The sequence below is a fragment of the Macrobrachium nipponense genome, chromosome 47, assembly GCF_015104395.2.
Source record: "Macrobrachium nipponense isolate FS-2020 chromosome 47, ASM1510439v2, whole genome shotgun sequence".
Classification (NCBI taxonomy): domain Eukaryota; kingdom Metazoa; phylum Arthropoda; class Malacostraca; order Decapoda; family Palaemonidae; genus Macrobrachium; species Macrobrachium nipponense.
The window spans coordinates 20,664,051-20,680,041 of record NC_087222.1 but is presented as its reverse complement, the minus strand read 5'-3'; the positions used below and the strand labels follow the sequence as shown (position 1 = coordinate 20,680,041).

General features: G+C 36.4%; 1 long non-coding RNA gene across 2 annotated transcripts in view; it reads right to left on the bottom strand.

The window, feature by feature from the left end:
* LOC135204752 (uncharacterized) overlaps positions 1–15,991 on the bottom strand; it is a 265,270-nt gene that overhangs the window by 11,216 nt on the left and 238,063 nt on the right. The gene's annotated exons all lie outside the window — the stretch shown is intronic.

Genomic DNA, 15,991 nt, shown 5'->3' with positions numbered 1-15,991 from the left:
TGGCAGCATATTATACACTATTACTACCCTATGCCTAGTACTTACCTACATAACCAGACAAAACATGACAGTATTTACATCTTCAATATAAGGACAGGTATTACAATACCACCCAATACATTGCAATAAATTACTTAAAAAAAGGAATAAAACTGAATATACTTGACAAAAATGTAGTGTAAAAATACAGAAAACACATCGTCATACACTGCAATAAACGAACAAATATAGCCGAAAACATTGTGGTATAATGTGTAAAACTGAGTCAGTTGTCTTTTCACTGCCACTTAAAAGGAGTTAAATTCTTCTTGAGGAGAGAGAAAGAGAGAGAGAGAGGTTCATTTTTCTAGGTATCCAAATGTACGAAAATACTATTTTCTATAGAGACAATTTTTCTTCCTGAACAGAAAACGTAAGAAATAGTTAAATGGTTACCTGTATAATGTCTCTGCCTCACGCCTAAGTTTCATAAATCGAATAAAATCACTATGAAGATAAAGATCCTGATATTATTATATGACAAAAGGCATTGCTAGTAATTCAAAGATTTCTGCCGCACCTTATTTACACTAAATAATAAGGGCATTGCGTGCTAGGAATACCAAATATAGGATATTTGGTAATGTTTTAACATGATTGTATACTAAAGACATCTATTGAGTGCTATGACAGTGTTCGGATGAAGTGTGGTTGGTTGTTTGAAGACGAAGCTATATATAGTTTTTAGCAATAACACGAATAAATCCTGTATCGAGATATATCATAACTATTATTAATGAACTTGATATATCTAAAATTGAACCTTAATATTAAGAGAACGGGAAAAGTTTTCAACAAAGACCAAGTTCGTTCTGGTATACAAACAATGGCTGCTCTTTGCACGGAGAGGAAGCAGGATTGCCAATATTTACAGAGGATTAACATGCAGTTAAGGGCAAAGGTCGACCTATTCTTTAGGTGAATTAATTAATTAAAGACTTAATTGGTCCCCGTAATGAATACTGTGTCATTTTCGATAAAACAAAAAATGAGCAAATGTCGTAGAAATGCTGAGAATTCTATCGTTTGAAAGTTTCGACAGTTGGGATTAATAGCACATCACAGGACTATGCGTAGCAAACATCATGAATCCTTTAAATTTTATTTTAATAGAAATTCTGGTTCAAAATATGTCTCGAGTTTGCTAAAATTCGTATGAATTTCGATAATTGAGGTTGAAATAAGTCGGAATTTGTTACTCAGAATTACTAATCTTTAAAATTACAGATACGATAGGAAATCGAGAAGCAGCCCAGTCCTGGGCGAATATGAAATAATATGGAATAAAGAAAGGAATTTGTCTTTACCAATTCTATAGTATAATGTACCAAGATGGATAATTATGCAGAAGTTGAAGAAGTGTAACACAGTGTTGACGATGCTTTGAAGTCGCTTTGAATAAGCGTCTTGTTTGTAGATACCTGGGGTCATCATTTAATATTGAAAAATGTAACGTCAACGATGCCTCTCTTGGAAAATATGTTGACGTTCCCATCAACAGACTGCGTCTACATTACAGAGCTGGATTCGTATGTCCATCTGTATGTATGAAATCGAGAAGTGTTTTGCTCTTCTATGATCTTGTAAACATAATTGTATATCAGACTTCCACGGATACGGAGCAGTATCCGAAAGTCTCTCATTGTATTTTTTACCATTGTACAATAATATATTTTATCCCTACTGTGGCTTTTGGTTGTCAATATTACAGGCTCGTTACGGATGTTCCTTAGTTCAATAATAATAATAATAATAATAATAATAATAATAATAATAATAATAATAATAAAGATTAAAAAATAATAGTAATAAAGTATAGAACTAAGAACTGGACAGAGACCTTTCAATATGGCCTCCCACACACTCTTGGCAGGGAGATGGCCACTCCAGTGATTGATGCCCTATGCCTTGCACACAGCTGACAGATTTGCACATTCAGTTGTCTAATTTTTATGACTGTGTTGGAGACGCATTATGAATCATATTAGCAATGGTGAATACATTGAACAGACATGATGATATAATATGATGTTAGTGCCTGTCTACTGGATATAATGAACATTTAAGTAAAAATATTACTAGGGAGAAAATTACCGACTAATGGCCGTCAAAGCCAGCATCGATAGAATGCACTAAAACACATTACATATGCTGCCTGTGGTGCGTGCCGGCGAAAAGTTAAGAGACAAACATACTCGGCTGGCTTTAAACATCTAACTGCTTAAGTATGATTTTAATTTGAGTTTAAATTTTCTTCCCTGAATATATATGGTACCTGATACTTGGTGATGGCGTACAGATCAATTTAAGTGAGGCAGCCGAAAATAAGTGGACTATTAGATAATTGACAAGATATTATAGGCCAACTTAATTTGGGAGTTAGAAGCTCCAAGTTGTATGATCGTCAACTTCGAGAGGGAGAATGGAACGGGGGAAAATGTTTTGTAGTTAGCCTGTCATGAACGATTCATTCACATTTCCGTTTCCAGTAATTATTTGTGTTGTGCTACATCATCTCTTTGTGAATGTGCGGGTGTTAAAACGGCTCTATATGATGGGACTTTGGTCTTATTTTCAATCGAACTCCCATATCCGAAAAAAAATTTCATCACATCCACACGAACCGCAACTCAAGAACAAGTCAGTTGATGGTAAGACACGTTGGTCCTACGAACCTCGACATGGCTGCAGTGCCCTAACTATAGGCCTACTCGGCAAAAAGAAAAGGAAATGATCAAAGATGCTATTAAAACGAGAATACTTATCTTACATTTTTTTTAGAAGAATTGAGACTGGCACCATTTGACTGGTATAATATTAAAAAATGGATCAGCACACATAATTGTAGCTGTTGTCACTTGTAACCCTCTTATTCAGAAAAAATACCACTTGTGTCAAGTAATAACTCCACACCAAAGGATAGTGCTAATATTATACAAACACACACACACACACTTATATATATATATATATATATATATATATATATATATATATATATACATATATGATGATTCAAAATCTATCACAGGCAATATTAATATAAAAAATATGGTAATTGTCTGAAATTCATGAGCCTGATAAAAATGTAGGAAGGCAAAAAAAGTTGGAGAAATATTGTGTTGCTTCAGGATAAGAATTACCGCTGGAGTTATTTTTTTAAATTCCTATTGAAGTATCGAATATTCAAACTTCGTCCATTCCATCACGACTATATATATATATATAAAAACTATGTATGAGATTTACTAGGCCTGGTCTACTTCTAATTCAACTTCGTCCATTCCATCACGACTATATATATATAAAAAAACTATTATGAGATTTACTAGCCTGGTCTACTTTCTATAGTTTCACACACAGAAACACACACAAACATATATTTATAAATATGCATATACATATTTGTATATATATATATATACATATATATATATTTTTATATATATATATATATATAATATTATATATATATTTTACATGCATACTGCATATGCATATGCACATATATTTATATATGTGCATACAAAAATGATATATATATATATATATATATATAATATATATATATATATATATATATATATATATATATATATATATATATGAGATTTACTGTGTATGAGATTTACTAGGCTTGGTCTACTTTCTATAGATTCACACACACAAACACACACGCAAATATATATATATATATATATACATAGATATATATATATCTATATATATATATTTGCGTGTGTGTTTGTGTGTGTGAATCTATAGAAAGTAGACCAAGCCTAGTAAATCTCATACACAGTTTTTTTTATATAGATGTGATGGAATTAATAAAGTTAAATATTCCACTCTTCAATAGGAATTTTAAAAAATAACTCCAGCGGTAATTCTTATCCTGAAGCATCACAATATTTCTACAATTTTTTGCCTTCTACATTTTATCAGGCTCACGAATTTCAGATAATTACCATATTTTTTTTATTAATATTGCCTATGATAGATTTTGAATCATTTCAAGGTGCCCCATCTCTCCCCTCCAATCGTAGGTTATGTCTGTCAGGGGAAACCACCCAATAAAATGTCTGCCATTAACATCATAGCATTCTAGGATATGCATTGCTATTGTAGCACAAATTTTACTTTGTGTCTCCAATGTTGGATGCAGATCCTGTCTCCCCCTCCCCCTCCCCACTCGTTGTGGGGCGTCTTTCAGGGGTTAACCACCCACTAAAATGTCTGTCATTACCTCCACAGTACTCTAGGATGTTCGGTGCTATTGTGGTGCAAATTTTACTTAGTATCTCCTAAGTTGGATCTAGATCCAATTAACCCCCCTTTTTCAGTGCGTTTGTCAGGTGGAGCCCACCCTCCAGAATGTCTGTCACTGGTCATTCTATAATCAGGAGAGTCTGCAGATATATTATATATTAGTTTTATTTGGTATCTCATATACTGTATTTATACCCAAATTCTAATAAGTAATTGGTGGTGCTTGTTAAGTAAGCCACCAATATATTTTCGGCAGACGGTCAGTTTCACAGTTTACAAGTGTACTCCTAAATACCAGTAGGGGTTACAGTCGGTATCTCGTTCGTTGTATCTATATGGACTATTCCCCTTGCATCCACGTTAACATTCACACTTGACCAAGAAGTTCATCACAGCTGCAGGGGTTGGAGGATTCAAACATCCTACTGGAATATAACGATGCTTAGACGCATCAAACTTCCACCCATATTCAACAGATAGGAGACATGGATGACTTTTGCCAGCTTTTCTCCAAATCATTGCTATATGATGTGCCCGCTGAATATGCAAAGTTAGTGAGCCGGTTGGTGGGAAGACTTTCTCCTTCAGCAGCTTGATTGGAGTACAAAAACCAGCAAAGATCGTTCACTTTAGTGTACACACTTGACTTGTACAGTTTGCAGACGAATCATTCCAACTGGCCATATACTTCTTGTTCCAGGTCTTGGTATCCTAAAGTCTAAAGCATTGCTTATGTCATCATCACACGCCAAGAACACTTTGAAGCACCACTCTTCGGTTCTCGCAGCAAACTGTCCAACATGTTTGATCCTATTAGAGAATCAAAGCCTCGTGATGCTGAAGCTTGTCTTTCTACTAACTTTCCATTAATTGATTTGACCAGTAATTTTTCTCTTAATGTTTTCCTTCCCTGTAAGGAAGCTTAAATCACTGGGTAACTTTGGGTACATTGGACCATAAGAAGGAAAACATCAGTGTCTGGAAAAGCAATGACAACCTCTGCATTTTTGTCATCTGAAATAGAGCGCAGCAGGATTAAGGAATCTGCTTCTTCGTGGCTGTGTGTGAGATGAGTGGTTGGAATATTAGTATTACCATTAGTTTCTGTCCCTGATGTAACCATGAACTTCTTCAATTGGTTTATTTGGCTCTTGCCATGATCTGTGCACTTTGCAACTAGGTAACTCCTAAGTTCTGCTTTTGTCTTGATATTCGAAAGTAAATCCTTCAAGGAAATATTCTGGGTGAAAGTAGTGTCTTTGACATAATAATATGTTGATATCCCCTTCGTTCATTTCTCATTTATTCTTTGAGGGAAGTGTCGAGATACCTGTCGAATACTGACCTCACTTCATCAAAATTGGTGGCCATGTTGCTGAGATAGTCAAGAAATACTTGAGCAAAATCACTGCATGTCTTGATATGGTTAGTCTTGGGCATTGCATTCACAAGGGCCATACCACCAAAAAATAATAACTTTATAGTTTGGCAAGGTGAGGTGCGATCGAAGTGGCTGGTACCGATGAGCAGTTACTGACTAGACGTCTCGACCAGAGTGTGGTAGGCTGTTTTACTCTGACATTGCTTCGTAGTATCGATAATTACGACGTTAATGGAGGTCGACTTCTATGTGGTGGAAATGTCGTGACTATGTTATGGTTTAAAGGAGACGTGGCTACAAGGTTATAAGAAGAGCTGGGCTTTAGGGACCTTTTATGAAGTACCAGCAGCGTCTTACGCTCTTATAATGAAGGAAGAAGCGAGAAGCTAGTTGGAAGATTTTGGTGACAACTGGTTACTGTTAGTACGTAGGTCTGTGCAGGCCTACAAGTTTTTCTGCACGTGTTAATGTATATTATGTTGTAACTGCCCCCACCAAGACTGGTGTATTGGATGTCATTTGCAGCGCAAATGGTTGGAGAGCTCTCTAGAAAGGAACATTTTCTCCTGTTGTGGTATGAATCACAAATTGAATAGAAAGGAACATTTTCTCCTATTGTGGTGTACATCGTAAGGTGAATAGAAAGGAACTTTTCTTCTTTTGTGGGAGATACTATAAGATCATCATTGGAAGATTGGAAGATTCATGGATCAACTCGAAGCAGACATTTCAACAAGACATTCGGCAAGAGAGGAATCTACATGAATTGGATATTACCAAGAACTCGGGATTGGTTGTCACTTCAGTATACATAACGTAAAGTATCAGTGTATGCTCTGATTAAGTATTAGTACTCACATAAATTATTAATAAATTAATTTAATGTTTATTAAGTTTCCTTATCCACAAGCTTTTGTTGTACTGTTATCCAAGGGAACATTGAGTCCGGATAAGATCTGAATAAAGAACCTGGTTATGGGATAATGGGGCCCATAACAGCATTCCTTCAGAGCAAGTTGTGGTCGACCTTGAGATGACAAGTCATCGCAGCAGTCCACACTCCTCTTTCATCTTTACTAGCTTTCATAGCATTTGCGGTTTTCAATGTCTTGCTCTTCTATTTTATTTAATCCCACGCGCAAGTTCGTCCATCTGTCAAGCATTCAGTTACAAACTCCACAAAAATTCACTGTCTAATCTGATCTGCTAGGCCAACATTGAGTGGAGGGAGTCTCAGAGTGTTGTCTAAAAGTTCCACCATTATTCTTGGTTTTGAATGACACCTGTCTACAGATCTGTAAGCCCCCACATACTGTTGTGCCAGTACACTTACACTTCTATCGGTATATTTCTCTCTGACTGTAGATTCGATTCTTCCTATACCAAGAACAGCACACTTACAAAAGGTATTGAGCAATGTAAGTGGTTCGTAAATAGTAAACGTTCTATGAAACTTCCAAGGACAGGCGGTTGCAATATCCTTTCTTAGTATCTTAGCTGCTTTCAAAAGCCCTTTCAGATCCGACTTTAGACCATCTTCATTTACTGCACTAGCTATCGGACGATCTTTACTTCAGGTTGAAAGAATCTGCCCAGGTTTAGTTTTATCTAGAAATCTTCTGAAATTAACATCTTTGATATTATCTGGGATCAGTTGTTTAAGACATTGCTTGTATCAAGGATTTTTGCTATTGGTTGCTCATTCTCCTCAAGCAGCTGAATGTACATTTGGCGAACATCATTCATATTCAATACGACATCCTTGCTGTCATTATTTAGCTCATTTTCAACCATGTCAAGGATCTGAAGGTCTGATAAGAGCTGAGCAAATTTTACAGTACCTGTTTTTGGTTCCTTAGCTATCTGAATATTTCTCTCAGTCCTAGACATAGCAAATGATTTTTTTATATCCTCAGCAATAACTTGTAATGGATCAGACGACCACACAAGATTGCTTATCCTGACATATAGTATTTCATTACTTGTTTCCAGACCAATGTCTGTAACTGAGCCCCCATATTTTTGGATGATACATTATGAAGTTTGCTTTCTGAATCTTCTCGGCAGAAGAGACATTTGTGTTCTAGGTAGAAATGTTCTCTAACATTTCTCTGGGAAGCTGAACTACATGTAGCCAATATTAAATAGCAGGTAGAAGGGGGTCCTCTCTTCTTACTGCAGTTGTAGCATCTCCTGAAATAGATCCTTTGTCAAATCTAGCTCTTGCACTATCGACTGAATGTACTTGAGTGACATTTTTGAAGCAGTTTTTATGATAAGAAATACCATTTTTTAACAGTTCATTGGCTGAGGCACCACTCAGTGACTGTTCAGGGACTTAAATTCGGATTCCCCATACTTACAACGGTCACTGGACGTTGGGATCAGTTTGCCAATGGCTTGAACTGATGTGTTTTTAATATAGATTTTGTAGTCCCATGACCCTTTTGTTAGGCATGTGAAGCAAAGTCCAAAATCTGTTTTAAACCTATTTTTAGGGTGATCAGTGTTTTGTGACTTATACACTATGGTTCTTCAAAATGGCTCCTCTTCTTCATGGTTCTTCAGGGTTCTTACGAAGATAGAAAGAAAAATTAATGCATAACATTAGTTTCAGTAACAAAATCAAATAGCAAATTGTAATGCATTTAGTGCTGGACATACAGTACAGTCTGTAGTACAGAAACCTATCCAACCACAATTGTTTTTTGCACATATATGGATTCCATCTAAACTTTATCTAATCATTTTGATCTCTAAATGGCAAAAACAGATTCATCATGTAAAAGAACATATAAGACAAGATTTTAAGCAGGTTTTTATCAGTTCTGGTTCCAGGGATTATGGCAAAAAGTATATTTTATAATTTTATGGTGGCCATCTTGGATTTGGTCATTTTTCCAACTGTTAACTGTTGTGAAAAAATTTCCACCCTAATTTCTTTTTTATATCTATCATATAATAATGCAAAATCAAGTGTTAGTTCACTTTTAGCAAACATTTGATATGCAATTACACATGGGTATACACTAATATCATAAAATCCATGTAAGAAGGCGAGTGAAAACCGGGACTTGGAACAGGTACTTTTGTAGTTTATTCTAGTTTACAGAACTTTATATAAAAAGATCTAGTGGTGGTGGGCGGGGTTACAGTCTCTTGATTAGGGTGGCATATGCTCCAGACAGTAAGGACACGGAAAAAGGATCAATGGATAATCTAAGGTGGAGGTTAAAATTCCTGGTGCATGTGGCTTCAACGAACACAGTTTCCAGAAGATTTCTTTCCCAATGCAGATTATAGATGACTTATCCCAGTTAATGGCATGGCCTATCTTAAGCCAATGATCTGACATGTCATTGTTTGTTAGTTCTTTGTTAGTTCTCTTGAAAGAGCATATTTGTGTTGGGAACATCTTTATGAGTCCTTTTGATGCTTGGCCAGTATAAATCTTATTACAATCTTTACAAGCAATACTGTATACAATATTGTTTGAACTGAACAGACTATTCTTAATCAACATATTTCTTAAAGTATTGTTATATCTAAATACAAATTAATATCAATAGTTTTTAGAATCGGTATTGCAGAAACGAAATTGGGGTGAAAATGTAAACAGAAATATTCTCAAGTTCTGTATTAACTCTGGTTGGATTGTAATTAATGTTCTTTGCATTACTCTTACACAATTCCAAAAAAATATGAAGGATAATAATGAATCTCCTATTTTGTCAATAATTTTAGGCTCATCGACAAAATATAAAGGATAACATAATGAATGTCCTATTTTGTGAATAATTTTAAACTCACTGACAACATAGAAACTTTAACCCCGCCACCACTAAATTTTGTATGTAAAGTGCTGTAAACTATTTTTAATACTCAGTGTGAACTTGCAAATGTAGAACAAACTACGGAAGTACTTGTTCCAAGTTCTGGTTTTCACATGCTTTCCCACATGGATTACATATATATATTAAATAATATATATATATAATAATATATATATATATAAATATATATAATATATATATATGTGTGTGTGTGTGTGTGTGTGTGTGTGTGTGTGTGTGTGTATTGTTTCTAAAGCATAAACATCCCCAAGCTTAACATAAAATATTCTTTTAAATCCATAAAACAGTAGCCACTCTACGATCTCCCATTACCTCTAAGAAAGATTTCTGTAACTCACAGCTTTCTCTTCCACAAACACTGCTGCTGGGCATTTTCTTCTGCTGGTTCCTTGAACGCCCAAGAATTGAGCGTGCCCTGAGCGCCCAGGAATTAAACCCAGCTGGCCCAACCACGTGGGAGCCATGCAGAATTGTAAATGCCACGAGGCCAGGGGATAACAACGAAACAGCTGCCACCTACCGGACAGATCCGAATTATGACCAGGCCACCCCTCTCCGTGAAATTACTCCACGCATTCATGTACTCTCCATGGTTTAAGACAGTCACTCATTCTTACATTTACAGGTTCTTTTCAATTTCATTGCTGCAAACAACTTATGGTCCTTGGCCTTCCCCCAAGCACCACTTCCCGTCATTGTACCACGTACATGCTTCCCCTTTTTGATTCTGGGATGATGTAAGTGTCCTCTCATGGTAAATTTGAATCATTAAGTGTCCCGTGGTGATTAGTTTTGCTATACTGCCAGGACGTAGCATTCATCTTGTGTAAGCCATCATCCTATACCCCTGTGATGACTCAGTAATGTAACTCCGGCAAATGGGATCTTCTTTGGTCTCCACTGCATTTTCCGATCCCCTCCACGTGTTTATAGGCAGTGTCATCATAACATCTGTTTGCAGATGCCCTACCTACTATGTGCCTCATTATGGGGAGTGGATTCTTGTAAACGCTTGACTCAGGAATTCATCATATTTCCTCTGTTTTTTTTTCCACCAGGACCAAGTATTCCGGTCCTCCAAACCAGCCTACAGCAGCGAGCCGATCTCGCTACCATAATTTCTTTAGAGTAATGAAATATATTTAATCACAATAACCTCTGAGTTTACCTAATTTCCTTTACTCTGAAGACATGATTTTTTATCTTTTATCATACTTTTTCATTCGTGTTATGGTTCCTTAATTAATTCATTTTTGGTCATCACTGCAACTCAGATCCGTTGTGCTTGAAAGGAATCACAAACATAACAGTTGGAGACCTTCCAATGAACCACATTAGAATCGTACGAGATTCTTTGCAATAACGATTATCAGCCAGTAGCGATTGCTAAAAAAAAACTGATATCACGAGAGAGCACATAAAAAGAAGCTCCGATTTCCACAACAGGTAAGGAGTTGATGGTTATAATAGGTCTTTATTGTTAGGGGTAAAAATCTGAATGCTGTTAGAGTAGCGCCAGGGAAAAATTTGCCGTGTGCATATTTAGAAGGTTTCAGTCACTGACCTTAGCTTTTTCTTTTTCCTTTTTTTTCGCATGATATGTATGAGGCACGAAGTAGCTTACCTGGGAACAGTGTCAGGTTTCCTTTACAAAATGAAATCGCCAAAATCTAGTGTCGGAAGAGATTGAGTATTAATTAGGCATAAAGACTGCTCTGTGTTGTTTTATTTAGAAAGCTAAAAATACCGCTTTGAGTGGTGTTATTCTAGCTAGCGGTCCCCCCCCCCCCCCACCCCCCCCCCCCCCCCCCCCCCCCACCTCTCTCTCTCAAACTCTCTCTCTCTCTCTCTCTCTCTCGTCTCTCTCTCTCTCTATCATTTAATTAAAAATAATTTGTTTAATATAGGACAATATGATTTTGCACCCGGAAAAAGTACACAAAGCAAAGTCCACCGTGAGAACATATGAAAATATGATAAACGAAAAAAAAAAACAGAAGTGGTTTGCCTACACTTTGCAAAAGCTTTTGACAGGATAGACCATAATATATTAGCAAAGAAAATTAGAAAACATAATATAGTGAATAAAGTAGGAAGACGGATAACAGAATTTTTACCAAACCGAAAACAAATAGTGATTGCAAACGATGAGAAATCGGATGAAGCTAAGGTAATATCCAGTGTGCCACAAGGCACGATGTTAGCTGCATTGCTATCTGTTATTAAGATTGCAGACATAGACAGTAATGTTAAGGACTCGGTAGTGAGTAGTTTCGCTGATGACACAAGAATTAGCAGAGAAATTACTTGTAATGAAGATAGGAACTCGCTACAAAGAGACCTTAACAAAGTATATGTATGGGCAGAGGTAAATAGGATTGTATTTAACTATGATAAATTTGAATCAATAAATTATGGAGATAGAGAAGGAAAGCTATATGCATATAGGGGACCTAATAACGAAACAATCACAAATAAGGAAGCAGTTTGGCGTGATGTATAACAGGAACAAGTTATGCAATGATCAAAGAGCAATACTATAGGCAAAAGCAAAAATGGGAATGTTGTCACGGCACTTCAAAACAAGAAAAGTCGAACACATGATTATGCTTTATAAAATTTATGTACGTACTCCACTTGAATATTGCAATACGATATGGTATCCTCACTACCAAAAGGATATTGCACAAATAAAGAGTGTAAGAAGGTCCTTTACAGCTAGAATAGAAGTAGTCAAGGATCTTGACTACTGGGAAAGACTACAATTTTTTAAATTGTATAGTCTAGAAAGGAGAAGAGAACACTACATGACAATACAGGCATGGAAACAGATAGAAGGAATTGCCGAAAACATCAAGGAGCTAAAAATATCAGGAAGAGCAAGCAGAGGTAGATTAATAACTATACTAGGAAAACTAAGGAAAGCACACAGGACATTAATCCACTATGCACCAGCATCGACAATGCAGCGTCTATTCAATGCGTTGCCAGCTCATCTGAGGAACATATCAAGAGAGAGCATAGATGTGTTTAAGAATAAGCTCGACAAATATTTAACCTGCATCCCAGACCATCCAAGATTGGAAGATGCAAAATATACCGGAAGGCGCATTAGCAATTCTCTGGTGCCTCATACTGAGGGAGCTGGAGAAACCCGAACGAGCTGAGAGGTCTGTAAGATATGGTCTCTCTCTCATAGAGCGCCGATTGCGAACGATAGGCAAGGATAGGAAAAATAGTATCCTTTATGAGGGAAACTCTAGCCATGTGGCATTGAAAATATTCCTAATATTCTCGTTTTTAAGTAGCTGATAACGTAACCTTAACGTAATTTGTCAAAAGTATTTTCATGAACATAAAGATAAAAGATACGAGGATAACGTATCTATTTCGGGATCAAGCAAAATCATGAATAATTTAAAATTCAAAATTCCTTTACTAGAGAGGTAGTTACAATCACGCGAGTAAAAGAGAAATTCACCCTCCCCCCCTACAATCCACACTGAAACCTCTCACGTGCCGGCGTCAATAACCTCGTCGTTGCGACGCCAGTAAGAATTAACAAATCAATCAATCCTCTCACGTGCCCGAGGCGTTGAGACAAAAACACGGGTCACCGGTGTCCATTTTGTACCATATGGTAACGTGCAAAGGAGACTCAGTAACCACTGTAGGAGTGAGACCTTGATGTATTTATTAGCGTATTTCATACCCATATTATGAATGGTGGTATGAACGCTGGATGGTTCAGTCAAACTTTATTTTTGTAATTTTCCTATGTATTTTTATTGTGTATATCGACACCCTGAAAGATTATCACTTTTTAAACTGTCTAAGCATAAAATTTGTAGACTTGCGTGTGAGTGGGGAAATATATTAACCTCAGGAATTGTATTAATTTTTTATTCTACACTATTTTGTGTGCACGCAATCTCAAATGCAGGACTTTTATTTTCTATTTTTTTTCTTGTCCCTCGCCTATTCCGTTGGAATTAAATCCGAATTGCTTGGAGGGACCCAAACAGCAGTAGATTTGATTGCCTATTTCCGTCTGGAAAAACGACGTAAGATTCCCCTTGCGGGAATCTCCGTTGCATTTTTCAGTGAAGTCTACGACTGTACTACAAGCGCCCGCGATTGGCGACGATGTTCATTCCGCCTCGTTTGGCTCACGATTCCGCCTATATTTTCAGCCTCCATGGCTGAGCCTATACCTAACTTTTCAGACTGAGTGCTGCCAGCGTGACGGCAGTCACAACTGCCAGGAATGCAGCGCTGGACGAGGTTAGGGCCTCCACTGCAGCCGGAAGGAATTGGGATTGGGGTTAGGGAAAACGAAACTAAACAACCGGGGTAAGTGAAAAGATGAAGTAAGCCGCCCAAGATCTTGAGAAGAGAAGTTGCTGAAAGGGAGGCCCAAGGGAAGAGAAGAAGCTGCTGAAGGGGAACCGAAGAGAAGGGAAAAGACTGCTCAGAAGGTGTGAGAAAGTGAATAATGAAAATGATGAATGAAGAAAACGGCGAATAATGAGTAAAAGTGAAATGAAAATAAAGAAGCAGGTCGAGATAGGATAACTAAGGTTTTATCATCCTACACACCTCGAATCATGGCGTCACGGTGGTGGACACCTGAAACAATGTCTGCATAAGGGAGAGGGAAGCAGTAGTACCAACTAGAGAGGAAGCAGTAGTACCAACTAGAGAGGGAAGCAGTAGTATCCAACTAGAGGGAGGGAAGCAGTAGTACCAACTAGAGAGGGACAGAGTTGCAATTATAATTTGGACTCGGCCTATTTTCAGTCTCGAGTCAGTCGGTTTTCTAGATAAGCAGTAATTGACCCAGGTAGGTGGAGCATTTAGATTTACAAAAGGGATAATAAAATACCAACCTAAAGACGTTTTGCATCAAGAGCTCTAAGAATATTATATCTTTAAACCGTCTCTTCTGAAGATAGAAGCCATACGCCTCCCTACCAATGCTACCTTAGACTACATAAGAATATAACTGAGAAAAAGTATATATGCTATATATATATATATATATATATATATATATATATATATATATATATATATATATATGCTTAAGCTACAAACGTCCTTGATTTCCACATCACTCTACCTCGGAATTCATATATTTTTTTATACGTTAACCGAATAAGGGGAATTTTTTTAGTTGTTGATAATTTCGTCCTCCTGTGGATTCGAACCAGCAGTCAGACAGAAGAGAAATCAGGACTGCAGTGACATTATCGACTCGGCCAAACAAGTGGAGGTTATAAGTTGATACCAATTCCGAGCTTACAAATCTCTGTCGCACTCAGGTATTTGTAATTAGAATCGATATCCAACCCCCTCTGCCATGCTAACCAAGTCGAATGTATGCCGTACATAGCCATGATTATGAATGCTTATCGCATCGCCATGATTCATAGTCCTTGTGTATTCAAGTTTCAAGGCAATATCATAAATAGTTTTTAATCTCAGCGTCAATAAACTGTGTGCTACAGACACGTAAAGCCCTTAGGAACATTCCAGAAAAAAATAGAGAATTTATGCATTTTGATGGTAATTGGAGTAGTAATGAACAAAAGAGGCAATGCTAGTTGATTTTCCAAAGACTGAAAAGGTGAAATTTCTATCACTTCTAATTGCAAATTCAAATTACAATTTCTCTCTTCCTCTACAGTAAATTTTATAGAAGGGACTAAATTCCTGGAGATTTTCGTGAAGTGGCCAAATACAGAAAATATCATCCACATACCTAAACCATATAACTTTTTTGGGAAAATTCTTGGTAAGAGTTTTGTCTCAAAAAATCCATGCAAATATTGCTAAGCTAAAGACAGGAGATAAGTGATTACCCATAGCCATGCCAAACTTTTATAGAAAAAATTCCCCATTAAAACAAAATTTACTAACTTTGATACTTAACACTTGGGGGAATGTCATGACATTCTAATTCATCCTTCAAAAATTCAAATAAATCATCTACAGGCACTTTTGTAAATAAAGAGACAACATCAAATCTAACCATATTAAAATCAGAATTAAAATTTAAACTAATTAATTTGTTTATAAAATCAACACTGGTTTTTTTTACTTTCGTGGTAGAAATGTTTCCTACCAAAGGTGATATTTACCCTTTTGACAATTAACCATCTGGTATTATTGATCCTTTTGTTTACCTGATAACTTTCTTCAACTGTATTTCATTCATTCCTTGGCAATGTCTTAGCAAAGACGAAAGCGCTTGGATTTCTACCTATCATTTTCCTGTGATATATATAAATATATTTGTTTATATATAGTTCCCCCTTTATTGATATTCCCGAATAGAGCAATTGCAGATTAACGACATTATTTGTAGTCTAATGTTTGTGGACGTAGAAAAGTCAGTGTACATATATATATATATATATATATATATATATATATATATATATATATT